This window comes from Hemicordylus capensis, chromosome 5 (assembly GCF_027244095.1).
Source record: "Hemicordylus capensis ecotype Gifberg chromosome 5, rHemCap1.1.pri, whole genome shotgun sequence".
Lineage (NCBI taxonomy): Eukaryota > Metazoa > Chordata > Lepidosauria > Squamata > Cordylidae > Hemicordylus > Hemicordylus capensis.
The window spans coordinates 162218040-162238574 of NC_069661.1; positions in this window are offsets into that span (position 1 = coordinate 162218040).

The following is a 20535-nucleotide window of genomic DNA, read 5'->3' on the forward strand; positions in this document are numbered from 1 at the left end:
GAAAATAATTAAAGGATATGCAGAGTAAACTGTGTCACTGCTTGGAAAATATTCTAGTATTTCAGAAAGACAGTTAAAATGAGAGAAAGAGAGCAAGAAACTCCCAGTGGGCCTTAATACTAGGGATGTGCACGAAGTTTCTTCGGCACCGGCGGGGGTAGTCCTTTAAGGGCGGGGGAGGGTGCACTCACCCCTCCTGCCGCATATCCCCCGCTGGTGCTCCATCACTTTCAAGCCCCTCGGGGCGGCAGCGTTCCTCCCTGCCGCCCCGTTTTTGTCATCGGCCGGAAGTGGCCAGAAGAAGTAACCACGCGTGCACCCGTTGTGCGCGCGCACCCACATGGCAGACGTGCGCATGCATGCCCGCAATGGGTGCACACGCGGTTACTTCTTCCAGCCACTTCCGGCCGATGACAAAAACGGGGCGGCAGGGAGGAACACTGCCGCCCCAAAGGGCTTGAAAGTGACGGAGCGCCGGCGGGGGATATGCGGCGGGAGGGGTGAGTGCACCCTCCCCCGCCCTTAAAGGACTACCCCCGCCGGTGCCGAAGCACCGAAATGGACCCCGGAGCTGAAACGTTTCGGAGGCCTCCATAATAGCCTCCGAAACGTTTCGGGCACAAGCTTACTTAATACTAAGGATTTCACACTGATTCAAAGACACCATTAATAGCCATATTATTAAGACATCACATTTAACTCACTTATCACAAGAAGCAAAGTAAGAGCAAATCCTAGCTCCCAGATACAATCCTAGCTCATATGTTTCAGCTCAGTATTCACAAGCCCTGATTCTCTGTACATAGTACCAAACTAAATATGTGTACAGTGACTTATATTATATTAATTTTTTTTTAAACCTGTAGCCCCTTCAGGGGGCTTCCTAAAGGCCGTGGGGGGGGGTCTGCAAAGGTCCCCGCTGCTGGCCTCTAGGGCCTCACAGGGACCGTTTGAGCATGCCCAGTGGCCATTTTGTTTTCAGCAGCCATTTTAATTTTTTTTTTATTTTAGAAAATGGCGCCCCCTTCAAGTGGTGCCCGGGGCATGTGCCCTGCCTGCCCTACCCTAAATACGCCCCTGTAACTGAGCAAACAGACACCTTTTAAAGTGGCGATTCTCTTATATTTAGCAGGGGGAGAGCAACTGGCCCTATCCAGCCACAGCACAGCATCTCTCCAGTGGCTGTTGCTGGTATTTGCCTTATGTTTCTTTTAGATTGTGAGCCCTTTGGGGACAGGAGACCATTTTATTTATTTATTTTTCTTTGTAAACCACTTTGTGAACTTGGGTTGAACAGTGGTATATAAATGTAGTAGTAGTGGTAGCATTCTTACACAAAAGATGCAAAAAAATAGGCTTGGTCCAGGAAGCAAATGGTCTAAGAGGTTGTCGTCTCACTATACCTTCCAACAAAAAACAATGCATTAAAAACAGATTCAGTCCAAATGTTCCTTTGCCCGCCTATCAACTCAAAAATAACAGAATTACAAAGTACAGAAATGGATCCCAAGTCAGGCCATATTTTCATTTATTATATCTCAAATATTGTCGGAAGAAAGCTTGTTCCTTTCAGGACACAAAGCATATTTATGCAAGCCCCAACAATAACAAAAACAGGACAAATTGTCTTGTATAGGAGTTGTATTTTAGGTCACTGGAGGTTCTTCTATGAACCACCTGGGGCACTGCTCCACTCAGCAGCATGAGCAAATGAATTCAAAGCAAACAGATTTTCTTTCACCCTTGTTCCCCATAGGAAACACAGCTGTTAGTTTCATAGAATAGCTTCCCCAGACAAAGCATCCCTACAACAACAGCTGCTCCGATACCACAAACTTTGTTGGGCACATGTGCACATTCCAGTAGAGAGCACCAGTGCACCTCTGCTTTATGGCATATTAATGAACACGTACAGAATGAAGACAACTTATTGTGCTCTGCTAAAAATGGTGACTTATTCACTGCCAGAAACTCTCTAAAGGAAAACAGACAAGGTGCTCACAATGCTTCAATCTCCCTCAGAAGGGAAATCAACAGAAATCAGAAAGGTGTGATAGCCTGTTGATAGGAGTGTAAATTTCAGCAGGAGGAAGGACCAACCTAACATGTCACTGCATGTAACGAACCTCTCTAACAGGTTTCGTTTCATGAAAAGCTGCCTTAGGAGGCTCCAGTTTTGAGTGGAGAAGTGGCAGGAGTGAATGTTTAACCATTTTTCCACGGGACATTTTCCTGTTCAAAACCTTACTCCCTCACCCTGCTCCCCACCACCCAGAATTCTGGAAGCATGTTAACCTTTGTGAAAGTGTATCTGAAACACTGCACAGCAGCAATGCCACATTGTGGGGGCCTCTTGGGCAAAGTCTTGCACTGGGGCCTTCATGGCATGTTAGGCCTCCTATCCCCTCCTTACTGTCCCCTTACCTGAGAGAGAGGAGGGGAGTTAGCAGCAGTAGCTCCTCCCCTTCCACTTTTAGATGGTAGGAGGAAGAGGAGCTGCCACATCCATTCCTTTCCTCTTATCCAATGGGGTCTGGGGAGGATGGTAGAAGAAGGAGCCAAGAATATTAAATGGCAGCACTTCCTTCAGCCTTTCCCATCAGCATTCCATTTCCTCTGCCATAGCTAAAAATAATAATGAACATCTGGAATAGCTTCAAACTGATATACAGTAGCAGGCACAAAGACTTGACCAAATGTGCCCCTATGTAATGGAACATCCATTGCAATGGAACATCCATTGCAATCATTGGGACTTGTTTCCGGGTAAATGGCCTAGGAAGACTCTAGTAAAAATCATAAAGCAATTCAGCAAGTCACTTCAGCTGAGTCGGTAGCTGCTGAAGCATTTCTGATTGATGATCAGGCTTCCAAATCCATGGAGGCTGTCATTTAAATTGATTATAACAAAACCAACAACAGCTCCTATTAAATTAATTTTGTGGGGGGGGGAGGGGGGTGTTTTCAGGACTGTGTACATAGGATTTCTATCACTGCTCAATAATGCTTGGCTGTTAAAGATACTGCCATTGGGGGAAAGGTAGTGTTGGGAATGGGGCAAAACACTGCAACCCATTATTATCCCATACAAGGCAAACTACCAGGGGAGTAGCTATAATTGAACAAGGGAGGACAAATGTCTCTGGCCCGGGGAGGAAGGGTGGCGGGAGGAGGGACTGACTGGGAAAGAGTCCATTCTTCACTCTCCCCTTCTGCCTCCCTGACTCAGTGGCAAGCTGCAGGTTCCAGATCGGATTGTGGAGGGTGTGTGATATTATTTGCATAGGAACAAGAGAAAAGGCATGCCAAGAATGTTTTGGTTTTCACCATGTGCATATAGCTCTTCTCCAGCAAAGACATGGGTAGGGCAGGGTTTCCCCTGCCCTACCCATGTCTTTGCTGGAGAAGAGCAGGAGGGAAGCAAAAGGAGGCATAGATCCCCTTCTTCACTTCTTGTCCCAGGGACTAGTTCAGCCTCGCTACACCCTTTCAAACTAGTTACAAACCAATTTTGGAATGCTAACCATGAAAGATGTTAGCATTCAAAATTATCAAGTCTCTGGCACACATCAAAATGTAACAAGCTCACCACTCCAGTACATTTCTTTATGTTAGGCCTAAACAAACCCTTCTTAAATTAGCTCTTCTACAAGAGTGTAATGAATTTTAATTGCGAGTAGAATATGCTTCGAATTCTAAGTACAGGTGTTGCATGCTGTGCCAGCCACTTTCACAACGCTTACTTATTCCTTACATTTCATTTTGATCGCCTTTTAAAAGAAAGCTCATGTGCACAAAGGGAATCATTTTTCTTTTAAATTATTAATTAAAAGATTAATGCACACCTTCCAATCTCCCACAAGACCAATGTGGGGGGAAATTGAGCTGCTTTTAATGAGGTGTGCGAGAGAGATCGAAAATGATTATAGTCTGCAGTCATATTTCCTTTGTTATTAAGAAATTCTGTAGCCTCCACAGAAGTGCAAAGCTTGTATACAAGGCTTCAGCTAGAACCCAGACTTCTGTTCAGTTTGAATTAGAAACAAATCAGTACCAGAAACTGCCAGCAGATCAAACTGCTATGTATTCAGTGCCATCAATATCTTGACCGAGGGCAGAGCGGGCAAATAAGCTAGCAAGAGCTTTGGAATTCTACATTTTAGTATTCTGCAATCAGAAAACAAAAATAGTGTTATATTTAAAGTATGTCAATATGGCAGAATGTGAATGTGTTCTTAATTAGCTATTCATTAACTGATGTTAGTCAGGATGTGCACAAACCGGTTCGGAGGTCCTTTTCCGGACCTACATACCAGTCTGGCAATCTGGCATTCAAGTTGATTCGGCAGCAGGGGGAGGTTACCTTCAAGGAGCAGGGAGGGTGCTCCTACACACACACACACACCCTACCACATTTCCCCCACTGCTGCTGTGTCCAAAATCGCTGAGCGGGGCAGCAGTATACCCTCTTGCCACCCTGGTCAGCATCAGACCGGAAGTGGCCAGTATGCATGTGCATGTGTGACATGCACATGCACTCCGGCCACTTCCGGTCCAATGCTTACCGGGGCAGCAAGAGGGTACACTGCCACCCCATGCAATGATTTTGGACACAGCACTAGTGGGGGAAATGCAGGGGGAGTAAGAGCACCCTCCCTGCACTTAAAGGTAAGCCCCCCACCACCAAACCAGCCCAGCGCCGGTTCATACACATCCCTAGATGTGAGTGGCTTTTTTGTAGAACTGTCAGGAAAGAATGGCAGGAAGGCATAAGAAACTGGGAGGCAACAAGCTTAGGGACAGAGACACAGAGACTGGCAGCCATGTTACAACACTTACCTCCACCTCTTGATGCCTGGAAAGCATCAATGAGACCATCTTGAGTTTCTTCTAAGGACCAATTTACATCTTAAAACAGCCTCCACATAGTGATTGTTTCACATGACGACCATACATTTTATATTGGTTTAGTATGGGGACCATTTCACATCACATGAGGAACTGCCACAAAAAGAACAGAGAGGGGAGAGAGGGCATGCACATACCTCTTGCCTGTGTGCTCCCCAGAGGCATAGGGTGGACCACTGTGTGAAACAGGATGCTGGACTAGATGGGCCTCATGCCTGATCCAGCAGGGCTGTTCTTATGTTCTTAACAGCAGCAGCAAATTCTGAAACCTACAACGATGACGACAACAAATATTTATATACCACTCTTCAACCAAAGTTCTCAAAGCAGTTTACATAGAAAGATAAAGAATACATAAAGAAGATGGTCCACTATCCCCTAAGGGATAGTCACAGTCTAAAAATAAACATAAGGCAGATACCAGCAACAGCCACTGGAGCGATGCTATGCTGGGGTTATAGCCTGTGATGACTGCCATTTTGTTTTCTGTGTTTCAATGGCATTTGCTTCTCACTTTATAATTTCTGTTTCACTAATATATTCAAGATTATGGTTGTCATTCAGAGACCTCATTTAATACATGGAGGAGTTTGAATGTTTTGCAGCAGCTGTTGTTCATGATATATTGAAGGCCCCTTTTGAAATTTCAGGAGCAGCTCATGCATTACTAGGGATTCCTTCTAGAAAGAGGAGATAGTATGCATGGAGCTTGCTAGATGGTTCTTCCAGATCAGTACTGTACCAATCTTGTGTAGTACTCTGTTCTCATCATATAAGAAAAGGAATTTAGCTTTGCATCATACATAATATATATTCTCTCCTTTGGATAGATTTAACTAAATCACCCTAACATGATTTACCCTAAAGTTTCATAATTTACTTTTCTGAGAAGATAGGGCAGGATAAATAACTGAGTAGTTCAGTTTAGGGATGTGCACGAACCTTTCTGGAGGCCCTTTTATGGGCCTCCAAACAGGTTTGAATGACCGGTGGTTTGGCCAGTTCAAAGGCGGGGGGTTACCTTTAAGGGTGGGGGGAAGGTGCTCATACCCCTCCCACTGCATTTTCCCCACCAGCACTGCAAGTTAAAAGGGTCCAGCGGGGCCTCATAGGACCGGAAGTAACTGGAAGTACCCAGCGCGCGTGTGCAACATGCAACATGCGCACGCATGCACCAGTGCATGCATGCACACTGGATACTTCCAGTTACTTCCAGTCTGATGAGGGAATGGGGCAGCAGGAAGGTATGCTGCCGCCCTGCCGGGCTCTTTTAACTTGCTGCCCCAGTGGGGGAAATGCAGTGGGAGGGGGAAGAGCACCCTCTCCCACCCTTAAAGGTATCCCCCCACCTTCGAGCCACCCCCCCCCCCACCATTCACGTGCACATCCCTACTTCAGTTTTCTTTGAATTTGCTATTAAAAACTCACCTTAGATATATCTATCACCACCCTTCCTTCAAGGAGGTCAGGGCACTGGGCATGGATTTCTACTAGTGTATCCTCATAGCAAGCCTATAAGATAGGTTAGAAAATAATTGCTCCAAGCTCATCCACTTTGGTCCATTGCCAAGCAACTATTTAAAATCAGGTCATCCCAGTCTAAAGCCAACATCAATACCATTACAACTACTACTGATTACAGTTTCTTTAGGTTTTTGGGTTTTTTTTAAGCCTTACATTCTTGCAGATCCTGTAGATGTTTACAGCATCTCTGCCTAGTACGGATACACAAATATTTGATATGCACTGCATGGTATATTTCTATGCTCTCCTTGAGCTTGAGTTTCAGTAAATGAGGCTCCAGTGTTTGAAAACTCAGTGACACTAGACAGTTCACAGGCCATGAGGAAGCTATTGAGTATTAAACAAAGTGCATAATATGTATTATTTTAAAATGGGTGAGCTGGGGACAGTGAACAAGAAGTCATTTTGTTCACTGTAATATGTTTGATTTACCACTCATAGTAGACTCTTTTAAACAGCTTCTGGGTGCCAGCCATATCCCACTTATTTCAGAGCAGACTCACAAAAGTCCCATCCAACTCTATGCCAGCATACATTAGAAATGCTATAAAACAGCACAGCTAGCTCACCACTGGAAACAAAGAGGACACAATAGGCATTATAAGATAATTTAAAACAGCATGATCTCTTGATTTCAATCTAACTGTTAAAGTTGCTTGGTTTACTGGTTCAGGTTGCCAAAGGAAGGGGAAATTGCTCAAAACAATTGATGGTGCTGAGCCCTCACATTTAGCGTGGATGCAGTAAGTCCATTAATTGTGAGCATCTCCCGTTATGCTTTTTGGCAGCGGTACAGTCCATGTTGAGTATCAAAAAAATTATGAAAACCTGATAATTGCCAGAAAATAATGTCATTCATCTCTCTCATAGCTGCCAGTTTTCAAATCTCTCCTTTGAGATGCTGATTTTATTGCAAAAGGCTTATGCTAGATGCAAAACTTGTTCTAGACATTGTTAGCACATGTAAACAAAGAGACAAGTGAATGCCTTAAGCATGCTGAAATGCTTAACTACTAGGCCTGTGAAAATTTGGATTCAAATATGTGGATTTTATCCAAAATTGCAACAACAAAAAATCAGTAGAAATCATGATTTATTTATTTATTTTAAAGGATTGGTAAAGTTGGAATTAATTCCAAAATATCAAAATTAACTTTGGAAATACTTCAAAATTTCAGAATCAGCAAAATGGAATAGGATTTTTCCCCACAGAAAAATGGGGAAACCGGGGGGCGGGGGGGTGTCACTAAAATCATTGGTTGGTCCTAGAGCCTTGAAACTTGCCACACATGTGGGGGAATGGGGTCAGAGGCCCCTGTCATGAATATGAAAAGAATTGGTTGCTTCCCTGGTTTTTGGTGAATTTTTGATATTTTGGGGAAATGGCTAAAATGGTAAAATCTGGCTTGTTTCAAGCCAGACCTTTACAAAAACTTCTGAAAGTGAAGACCTCCTTGGGCCATGATTCCACCAGCATGTGGTGGAATCTGCTCTTTGCCTTCATAAAAATCAGTAACATCATGCCCCTTTGCCCCCCACCCGTTATATTTCTGGAATGGATGGGCATTAGGTTATGAAATCTCTCACGCATTGAGTCCACATTGGAATGACTCCAATGATTGATTGATTGATTGATTGATTGATAGCTATTTCCCCATTGACTGCTGGGGGGTGGGATCCAAATTTAAGTCACAATTCAAATTCAAATTCCGAATCCAATCCAATATTGGGCATCAACATAGCCCAGAGAATCTGAATCTGATATTGTCAAATTTGGATTAGGTCAAATTCGTATCTGAATTTTCTGAATGTGCACAGGCCTGCTATAGCTGCACCAAGCACATGTCAAAATAATTCCAAAGTGTTGTATCCATTAGTTGCTCCTCTCCAGGTGACAAAATGTCAGCTCAGGCTTGTGGAGGCTAGGTTTAAGCCTGATGTCAGAATCAGGAGGGCCAGCAGAGAGCCAAGAACTGTGGCACTGAAAGGGCAGAGGGGGCTAGTGGTGAATGGATAAACACAGGCACTCCTCTGCTCACCATCGGCAGCACCTTGATGCCACTTCTTCTGCCTGTGCTGCCACTCATTCTGCCTGATACCAGTTGCCAGCTGGCTTGCAGGCCAATCAGAATCTGGAAAACAATAAGAAGAGGGCCTTCCTGCTTCTGACTGGCCTGTGAGCCAGCTGGGAATGGAGGGTGCACATGTGCCCTGATGCTCCTGATGCTCTGAAGAGAGGAACAGAGAATTCCAGCTTCTGTCTGGGCTGCAAGCCAACTGGCAACTGGTAGAGGCAGCAGATGGTGGGAGCAGCAGCAGCAGTAGGAGCAACTGGCCAGCAAGGCTTCAGGAGCAACCAGGTGGTGGGAGAGCTAGAGGGACCAGCAACAAGCGAGGCAGCCCTCAGTGCCCAGGTGGCTTGTGTTTTTATAACACCTCTGAACAATGATAGCTTCCCCTCCACCCAGCCAAGAATGAGAGAATGGACCAGGAACTTGGGTTATGAAATAGGCTGGGAGTCAATGCCAGAGTCAAGGGTCAAGAGACAGGAAGCAATGCCAGAGCCAAGGATCAAAGCTGAATGGACAAGCCAGGATCAGGAGACAGGAAGCAAGCCAAAGCTAAAGGAAGCAATGCCAAAGCTAAAGGTCAAAGCCAATCAGACAAACCAGTAACCTGGTTTGGAAGACAAGCTGAAAGTCAGAGCCAAAGCCAGGGATCAAACCTAGAAGGAACCAGGCTCAAAGAACACAATGCTCTTGGCTTTGTATGCAGCTTTAAAACTACAAAACCTATAATACAGTGTGGTTGTATTAAATGAGTCAGTGCGTAAATGATACAGTGCTCGTGATGAAACAAACATCCATGCATGGAAGCATCCAGGATCTTTACTTAAAGCAGCAGATCAATATAATGCATTCAGTGAACTCACATTCCACTGGAACCAACTGAAATTTCAATTAGATAGCAGCCGGATATTCCACTGAAATCTGCTGCTCAAGATTGACAGACAGAATTGCAAAACACACTCCCTCTGAGCAGGTTTAACGCATGCCTACAATGTAAGTCATTGCCTGCCGTGGCTTTTATTTCTCCATCTGCAATCATGGCTCCACTTGGGTGATTAATAATATACTGAAACATCTACATCTTATTTAAGAAGACAGAAGTCGTATTCACCAGCTAGTTCTTCCCCAATTGTCTTTTTTGTTCGTTATGCCACTGACATTTACTGCAATTTTTCATAGACCCTGGAGAATTTATTTGATGCCTTCCTTCTGGAATAGAATGAAATATATGCATAGCCTGTCAGCAGGTCATATGTATCCTGCCAACCTAGATTTTTCACTTTTCATCAGCAGGTTTCAAGACAGGGAGATGCCTGCCAGATTGACTAAAAAGCTTGCTAGAGTAGCACAATTCTAAAAATGATGATCCAATTGAAGGGAGAGTCCAGGTTTTGGCTAAAGTGAGGGTTTTGGATTTTGTTTTTTGAGGAATACATAATAGTGTTGTTATTCATCCTGCAAACATGCAATACATAATGGAAAAGAGTTCAAACTACAAGGTAGAGGAATCCCCATTATATCTAGCAGGGTGCAGAGGTAGGGAGGGAATAAATGACAGGTGGGTTTCCATCTGTAAACATCCTTCAGTTTCAAATACATTCCCAATGGCCTAAACAAGTTAATATGTAACTAGCTCAACAAGGAGAGACAGCATTTAAGCATAATGGTGAAGAAAAGACAAAAATAATGTCAGATCTGTTGTTCAAAATTATTATTATTATTATTATTATTACATTTATATCCCGCTCTTCCTCCAAGGAGCCCAGAGCAGTGTACTACATACTTAAGTTTCTCTTTCACAACAACGCTGTGAAGTAGGCTAGGCTGAGAGAGAAGTGACTGGCCCAGAGTCACCCAGCTACTATCATGGCTGAATGGGGATTTGAACTCAGGTCTCCCCGGTCCTAGTCCAGCACTCTAACCACTACACCACGCTGGCTCTCTTATTATGTTTAATAAGATATCTCTATTATCTAAAATATCTCTCTCTATTATTTTTTTCATAAATATATCTTGACAGACAATATAGCTAATGGCAGATTTTGGAGAATTGTTTCAAGATGTGGGAGATAAATATAAGAACAAAGCTAAAATGTCCCTCCACCCCCAGCACAGTACCTCTAATGACTGTTGCTGGTGTCTATCTTATGTTTCTTTTTAGATTGTGAGCCCTTTGGGGACAGGGATCCATCTTATTTATTTGTGATTTCTCTGTGTAAACTGCCCTGAGCCATTTTTGGAAGGGCGGTGTAGAAATCAAATAAAGAAATAAAATGAAATGAAATGAAATTCAGAACGCTGGAGTATGCGTTGACACCTCATTAACCTAAACTTCTGAGGAGAAGTGAAGCAGGAGATATTGATGCCAACTAGATCCAAGGCATGATCTGAGACCACATGAAACAGCCACCTTGCTGAAGCAAGTCTAAGTCCTGCTAGGTCTGCTAGGTTTATTATTTATTTTTCTATGTAAACCTCTTTGAGCACTGTTGCTGAAAAGCGCTATATAAATACATTTATATTATAACAATATCAATAGTCTAGTTCTGGTTAGTGTCAGGAAAGATGACCATCTGGGAAGCCCATGTAAGCTGCCTTGAGTTCCATGATGGAAGAAAAGTGGGATATTAATGTAATACATGGATAAATTGTAAACATTATTAATCTGACATTGTAGGATTAATTTATAGGATGGATTCTATTATGACTGAGATCCTCTAGTGTGTGCTAAGAACATCTTACACTATTCACATCTTCCCCACTATCATCTAGAGATGTAATTCTCTTGAAGAACCTATTCATCTAATTCAGGGCTGCCAAACCCCTGGCCCACAAGCTGGATTGGGCCCACGGAGCTCCTTCCTCCAGCCCTCTGACCTTCCTTCCTTCCCCATGCCATTTTGAGCATCTCCTTCCTTCCCCTTCCCCTTGTCAAGCACCAAGCTTCCTTCCTCCCACAGCCACACACATTGCATCAGGTCCTTCCTTCCCCCACCCCCCACCTCCATCAAAGTGGTGGCATCCAAAGTGCCAGCCGGCTTCCTTCTTCCCCTGGAGCCTCTCCTTCCTTTCCCCTTGCCCCACACTGTGCTGAAGTACCTGCCAGCTTCCTTCTTCCCCCACCGTTGGTATTTCTCTCCCCCTCTTCTATCTTCCATCCCCTTTTCCTCTCTTACTCTTTCTTTCCACCTCTCTCTCTCTCTCTCTCTCTCTCGTTCTCTCTCTCTCTCTCCCCAATCCTGCCCCATTGCCTTCACTTCTTTCTTTCCCTCTCTTTCCCTCTTGTCAGGCTTCCACTCCCCCTCCCCCTCCCCTTCCCCCACCTCCGGTCATTGGGAAGTATGATATTCAGAATCTCTTCCAAGAACTACCCTCCAAATATTAAATTTTCCCTTAGCATATTCTGGTGTAAAAATAGAGCATTCCACTAATTTAAGTGGCAGGGGGGAAGAAAGGGAGTGAGGGAAAGAGCAGGGAGGAAGACAAGGAAGACAGAAGGTGGTGCAAGGTGGGCACAAGCCAGTGGCAGAAGGTGGTGAGAGGCTGTGTATGGCCCCGCAGAGGTGCATCAAAATCTAATCTGGCCTACAACCAGATCTGAGTTTGGCACCCTGATCTAACTTATTATACCTGGTTTTAGTAGAGCTAATCAGAAACTGCTGCCATATTTTCAATCCCATTTCCTCTGGCTTTGTTGTAAACCACCCAGAACATAAGTTTTGGGCAGTATAAATATATGTTAAAAAAATAAATAAAATAAATAAACTGCAGTTGAGTGTTCAGAGGAGACAGAGAGACGACTAGAGAAACACAGATGAACGACCAATTTGGATGATGCTTCAACTGGCCTAATTCAATGCAGAGGGATGAGCACAGACACAATGGTCCTCCACCACCCAGTGTATTTTCATCTAATTGCACAGAAGGTTGTTCATTCAAACCAGCCTTCTACACACAGTTCATTGCAGCAGTTCAGACAGTCTCTCCTCTATATGATTACATAATGGCACAGTAGGTGTGGGATTCCCAATACCTACCTATCTGTCTATCTATCTATCTATCTATCTATCTATCTATCTATCTATCTATCTATCATGTTTATATACCACCTAGTATATCTCTAACAGTATGCACAATTTAAAACAAATATAAAACAGAGTAAAAACAATTAAAACAATTTCACAGAATAAAAAAGTTAAAACAATTTCATGGGATAAAGACAATTACACAGTTTAAAATTGCTCCTCTGCTATGCGTGTCATTGGGCGAGTCAGAGCATAGTCCAAACCAACTGATACAAAAAAGTGTGGCTTCCCCCATGATTTTAGAATCATTCAGGCATGCTAGGATGGTGGGTCAAATCAGAGAGCTATTCAAAAATCACCCCTCCATTTGGGCCAACTGAGATGCTGCACATATAAAAAGAGTTTGTATTCTAGTTTACATATATATAATTCAGCACTCTTACCATGTATACTAGCAGTTAGAACAGAGAATTTTTACCTGAAACATGAATAATATTGTCCCCCACAACTGAGTTGTAAGTTTATTCTGATGCATGCCCATAGATTCAGCATATCCTCTTCAATGTGTATCTCCGTTTACATGTATTTGCACGTGAACCTCCTCTACCCCTCCATGAAGAGGAACACAGAAGCCCTTACACTCAGGAGTTCTCTGTGTGCAAAATCAGAACTCCCACTGACAACAAAACATAGGATTAGGTTGTTTGCTTAGGATACACTTCAGAAACAAGTTTCTCTGGTGGAACACTCTTGAACTTTGAAATCATTCTATTCACTGGCTGATACATCTGATCCTTTGTAACATGGGCATTCTCTCCACAGCAAGTTAGCTGCCACTGCTCCGATGTACTCCCAAAAGTTGACTAGAATTCATATTTTATATCATCCTGACAAACCTGAAGTAGAAAATAGACCGTACTTCCTCGATGACAATACATGTGTTTTGAGGACTCATCTGTCCTTTGTGGCACCCTGGGATGACAGGCTGGAAAATTGAACTCCAGTATTTATCGACTGGCATTTTAATAGATGAAAGCATAAGCCCTTGAAATCTTAAGAAAGAAAGCTTATAATGGCAACTTCAAATAAAATTCTAGCACCATTTGGTTTAGAAAAATGAAAAAGCTTAAACAATCAGTGCCACACACCACATGGCACACACACCACACGGCACAATTTAGTCACAAAAAGAGCATATTGGAGGGTTGCAATACATATAGTCTCTTCATATGGTCAAGTGTTTTTTATTTATACATGTTAGAGAGGCCAAATTACTAATAATAGCTGACATACTGACTAACTCTGTACTGTGTTGGTATAAGGGAAAATTATTTTATTATTTTATTTATTCGATTTCTATACTGCCCTTCCAAAAATGGCTCAGGGCGGTTTACACAGAGAAATAATAAATAAATAAGATGGATGGATCCCTGTCCCCAAAGGGCTCACAATCTAAAAGAAGCATAAGGTGGACACCAACAATAGTCACTGGAGGTACTGTGCTGGGGGTGGATAGGGCCAGTTACTCTCCCCCTGCTAAATAAAGAGAATCACCAGATTAAAAGGTGCCTCTTTGCCAATGAAAATGGAGGGAACCCACAGGCCTAAAAACGCAACTGCTCTTTATTGTTACACTCAGGATCCGCAAAAGCTCCACCCAACAGCTACAGTTTCCAAAAAACTACAAGAGCTGCAAAGGAACAAAAAGGACAACTAAACAAGCCCCTTGCATATGTAACACCCCTTCCCACTTAGCTAACATAGTCCTTCATCCATTGAAGTGGAACCCTTTCATGGAATATTCTCTGAAGTCTAGAGGTGGGTGTAGAAGGTCCAGAGGGACTGCACTTAAGCAAGAAACAACTATCACTCTCATCCCTTGCTGGCTCTGATAATTCCACAGAAAGTGTGGCAGTCACATCAGACACCCCACTGACGTGGTGATGCTTTGCCCATAGTCTGGCTGGGATTGACCTCAGGGATCAAGCAGCAGGGAGGGGCTCCCCTCTCCTGCAACTAGAGTTTGGCTGGCCACAGTTTGGCAAATGTCTGCGGTGCAATTTGGAGTTTCAAATCGAAACCTCAGCCACATTTATCACCAATTTGTCGTTACAATTGAATGTGGCCAGTGTTAGGCTGTCAGCCACTGTCTATTATTACTCTGCCAAGTTCATTTTCTGATACAAACATTATTGTTCAAGTGGTGTAGAATGTCTCTGCATTAATCACATGAAGAAAATTCATAAAGTCATGGCGGACAAAGTGTTTCCAGAGAGCCTCTTTTCTCGTTTGGTGATGTAAACACTAGTGATGTCTGCATAGTGATGGTTTTAAGGGATGTGTGGCGCTGGTGTGGAAATGTCACATGTTAAGCCAATGAGTCATATCCTATTATCAAAGAGAGTTGTCAAAAACTAATTAGTAATTACATTAATTGGTCAATATCAACACTTGTTACAAGGATGATCTGGCCAAAGTTTAACTCCCATTGTCTTCAGAGTTGAAATCTCACATACTGATATCCATATGCCTTGAGTGTGCTAAATTTGGCTGGGTCACATTCCATAGATCTTCTGTTTTCTCCAGACACCCAATTTGCCTAATTTGCGGGGGGGGGTGCCACCATGCTATTGAACCTTGAGGTTTCCTCATTAAAAACAAGGGATTCACTTTACCACTTCATGCCCTTGAATATTTCAGAGAGTGTCTCAAGATATCCTTGTTTTTCCAGAGCAACATACAGGGCTCTTGTTTTTTCTCCTCTGGAAAAACTGGTGTGGAAACTGGTGTGCATTTTAGTGGCAAGCTTGCACGTGCATGTGTGCTAGTTGCACAATTTGTAGATGGGAACACATAGTAAAATGCACATCAAAATTTATGTCCAATGAAAAGTAATGCAATGCTGACAGATATCGGCATTCCAATGAACATTCAGCACATTTCTCCCCCTCTCCGCCTACTTTCCAGAAATGTTTATACATCTGGGTGCCAATTATTTTTGTCCCAGCAGAAAGGAAGTTGGATAGACTCTGTCTTAAGGAAGTTTTCATATAATTGTCCATACCAGGACTAGAAGCTCCATCTTACAATTGCATGCCTTTAGACCCACAAATCTGGCCTGAATCAAAGCACAGTTCCATATAACTTGAATTAATAGGTAGCTTTCTAGCATGCTTTCATTTACTAAAGAAAGGCTCATCTCACTTCTTTTTGTCTGTTTCTCACATTGCTTTAGAAAAAATGCTTGCAGTATTGTATTGCCATTCAATTTTTTGAAAGCATCGTTTAAAAATTAAGAGGTCTTTTTTAAAAAAGGGGGGTGGGGGAAGGGGGGAGACTGGCATTCATTTCAAAAAATTAGCCTACTTCCCTCCCCCTGACATCCAGTGAGGCTCTTTCCTTCCAGATGACTGATTCCATCCATATTGCCTCCTCTAATGGAACCAATTCCATTTGCTATGAATTATCTGCCTGGCACACAGCTAGTGAACAAAGGTGCACTTTGAGCAAGAATTTCCTGTCATAAAAATCTTTCATCAGTCAAAAAGCTAGAGTAAATGTATGCATCTTCTCAACAGAAATGTCAAGGGAATAGGCCAGGCCTTAAGATGATGCTTCTAAGTGCATGCACACACAGAGAGAGAGACACACACACAGGCTTGCTTTAGTTAGAATGTCTTTGTTAATGTTGCTTTCCCGTAATACAATTACAGTAGAGAATAGCTACAGAGGCAAACTTCCTGTTTTTAAGTATGTTGAAACTGAGGACAGCCAATGCTGTTGTGCACAGTATGCACAGATAAGGCTAGCAGGGCACAGTTTCCTCCTTCTTATCAACGGGAGTAAAGAGATCTGCTACAGAATACAGGAAAATTACTCTTGACTGTCAAGGGTAATTCAAATCTTAAATCCATGAGGAGTTTTTCTTAGCAGTAGTTCTGCTGCTGATTTTGTTTAATGACTGCTGTCAAACTCTTTGTGTATGGGTGTGATGTCAACTACCTTTTGGCCCCACCCTTCTCTTCTTCCATTCTGCTTCCTGTTTGCAAACAGCCACATTTCAGCCCCTTGAGTGATATTCTTTTCACCTTATCTTGCCAGAAAATCAGTGCTTGTTTGAAACTGAAATTGTAGCTTTCCTGCAGAAACCTTGGAGAGCCAGTGCCAGTCAGTGTAGACAATAATGCACTCGATGGACTGATGGTCTGTCTTGGTATAAGGCAGCTTCTTATGTTCCTATATTCCCCTCCACTTCCATCATGGGATATACAGAGTGATACAAATAAGACAGGTCCGGCTTTGTTAACAGATTTCACACCACAGGATCAGTTATTCCACCAAAATGGAATTATCCTAGGAGAGTTGTGAGTGATGAGAAATGAAAAGAAATCCATTGGTGTATCATGCATGGTCCAAAGACATCTGCTTGATGATGAACAAAACAGTTGCATGCAGACAGGAGAATCTTGCAGAACAGCACTTCACAAACTCAACTTAAACTCATACATGATAAGCCTCGTCCATGAAGTAAGACTGCCTGACTTCGCCAGAAGCATTGCATTTTGCCACTGATTCCAGGGAAATCTAATGGATGAAAATGTGACAAACCTAAGATTCTTCACTGATAATGTTTGGTTCCATTATCACGCTATGTTGATTCCCCAAACTATCATTACTGGAATGCCAAAAATAACTCCACAATATCTCCAGTGCTATATACAAAATGATTCCACAAATTTTAGAAATCGTCTTGGGAAGCTTAGAGATTGGAGCTGAATCATACATGGAAACTAAAGAAAAACATTTCCACCATCTTTTGTACCTTATTGTAACAATTACTATATTTCTGGGCATATACCCCACCCATGTGTATAGCCAACCCACAAGTATAGCCCACCCAAAAGTATAGCCTGTGGAAAACTAGCACTTATATTTAAAAGACTGTAGATTGCCCACATATTTTTTTTAATTCCCTGTGGGGTATATATGTGATAAGCACAGCCATGAGTGAGCTTCAGCAAGCCTCAACAATAGGGGTGTGTGAGCCAGCTCGATTCAAGTTCAAGTTGACTTGACTCGAAGGGTTTGGGTCAAACCAAACCGGGCGTGGTTCAATTCAACCCAGCTTGGAACTTACTGGTAAAGGGGAATCCGGTAAGGATTTGGCCTTTACCAGAAAAGTGGGGACCAGGGGGCTTCCCTAAAACTAGTTGGGGCAGAAGGGGAGTAAAGTTTTACCTTAAAAGTGCTGTTGCTAATGGCTGTGGCAGCAGCAGCCATGGAGGGTGAGGGATCCCTCCGACCCCTGGCAGAGAAGGCAGGCCAGTTTGGGCCTGGTAAGGGCCCACTTCAGGCTTTTGTGCAGGCGTGGAGGTCACTAAAATGGCCTCCATGTGCAAAGAGGCCCAAACTGGGCCCAAACTGTTCCTCACTGCTCTAGCAGGGGTGGGCAGAGTTGCTATCACCACCCCTGGGGGCCCCTGGGGCTGTCACCACTGCCACGGCCAATGTAGGTGGCACTTTTTAAGGTAAAACCTTACTCCCCTCCAGCCCCAACTGGAGGGATTCCCCTTTATCAGTAGAGTTCTGAGCTCATTGAACCGGCTCAGTTTGAACTGAACTGGACCCAGCTCAATTTTGCATAGAATTTTACCAGACCTGGTTTGGTTCAAATCTGGTTCGATTCTAGCTGAACCAGGTTTTCCAGTTTTGTGCACACCCCTACTTAACCATCGCCAGAGGTTCTAAGAAAGCACACACATTCTTGCCTCAGCCATGATAGATAGAGAGGCAGTCCAGATCAAAGGTTGTTGGGAAATGGAGTCCTATCAACAGGCAAGTGTTTTGACAGAAGGCATTCAGACTAAAACTCCCAGCAGCCCCTGAGGAGTGCATTGCCTGTGACCAATCAGGGCCAGGCAAGGAAGAGACAGAATGTGCCGTGCTTTCAACCCCTTCTTCCCTCTCTCCTGCCTGCTCAGATATTGGGGAAGGGTGTGCATGAATTGTTTTTTGCTATTTGATTCTACTTCAAAATCAAATAGCAAAAAAAGAATCAATTCATTGAACCAGCCATCCATAGCTAGCTGGTTTGACAAACTGAATTGGAAATATGCCCCCCCCCCCCAAAGGAAATTTGCCCATTGGGAACAATGTGGAACTCAAATTATTGCTCAAATCATCTACTCATGGGTAGATCCTAGGGACACCAAAGTGGGTTTGAATTATCATTGACCTACTGACCCAGATAGTAATTCAAACATTTATTAAAAATTGTCTGATTGTTTTGTGGATTGGGAGGTAGGTAGGTTGGGTCATGCCCTAACACCCAACTGACATTGGTGTCCCTAGGACCTACCCAGGAGGAGCAATGGGGTGATTCAAGTTCCACATTGTTCCCTGTGGGTGAAAGAAGCATAGTGCACATGTTTTGAAACCCTGCCCTGCAAAAAAGCAACATTGCAGAACAGAAGCACACACAGTTCTTCCCAAAACGGAACAGAACACCACTTTTTTCAAAACACACAGTCCAAAGATGGCCAAAAAAATAAAATCACTCACCCAGAATCCACTGCCAGCCACAGTTCCTGTGCTGCAGCAACATCACAAGTTGCTCACTCACACACACAATTATGACTCTTTGCAACAGTTGCCACAGCAGCACCCTAACAGCCAGCAAGCACAGGCTTAAGCTCAACAAGAGCAACATCTTCAGCCACATTTTGACTGAGTGAGTACACCTTGCAATGCAGAATGCAGATTGCAGACAGCAGAGAACACGAGAAAAATTAATGAAGTGCAGGTTACTCTCAAGGCCAGACATGAGAAGGTCTTCTTTCTTCTCTCAGTATAAGCGTATATCCCTGCCTGCTTGCCTGCCTGTGTCTAGATAATTCACCATGGCCTCAGATTGGTGCTGGGCCCCAGCTGACAGCCTGAAATATGGGTCAGGCACCAGACCATATCTCACTATCTGCCATGGTGGTGATGGTGGTGGTGGTGGTGGTGGTGGTGTGTGGGTGTGTGTGTGTGTTTGTGTGTCAGCAGCAGACTGGGACACATCTGGGTTTGATGTTGGCCAGGGTGGGGCAAGCTGGCAGTGGTGTTGAGAGACTCACCCTCCATGGACAGCTGGTTGGCCTTCAGGAATACCAGCTGCTCCACCATCTCAGTGTCCAAGCATGAACGATGGGGTGTCACCAGGCCCTGGCCCCGGAGAACATCCTTTCGCTATGGACGCTGCTTGACGGGCATGAGAGGAGTTGTCTGGCAACTGTCAGCAAGTCTGGCCAGACTTGCTGACGCATTGCCCAAAACTAGATCCACTCCATCATCTGGCCTGCCACTGGCTCCTGCAGGTACTGCTCAGCACTGCTGCGGGGCTCAGTGGGCTCCTTCTATACCTCTGGCAAGGTGCCAAGGCAACCCCTCCATGAACCACCGGGTGGAACACAGAGGCAGAACTGCCGGCTCAGTTGGCCCTGCCAGGGACACCTCACTGCTGGACCAACAAAGTGAAAGTGGTAGTAGAACTGCTGCTAGGGGTGGACTGCACACTAGCAACACCCTTCTCCAACACCATTCTCCTGATTGTGCCCCAGTCTCTTATCCTCTGCTTGCCTAACCTTGAAATGAGGAAGTCCCTCCTCCTGGGCTGCTGGTCAGGGGTGACCACTTTGCCCTTCATCCTTGGGTCACATAGGCAGGACAGAACATGCTCTGCCAATTTACCCAAGGGTGACATGAGCCAATCCTCAGTCTTCAGCTTACCTTCCAAGGCGATTCCTTCCTCAGTGGTCAACGTGGCCAATGTGGTCTGGAACTCACCCATAGTCCTCTTGATGAGAAGAGTGGTGAGCAAAGCCTGACTCAGCCTGACACAAGTTGTTCGTGGCAGCAAAGACTGGCTCGAGTTTCAAGACAACCTTGGAAAGGAGTACCCAGTCCTGGTTGGATAGGTCGCACACTTCCAGACCACACATTCTTGCCAGGGCATGAATGGCCAGCTC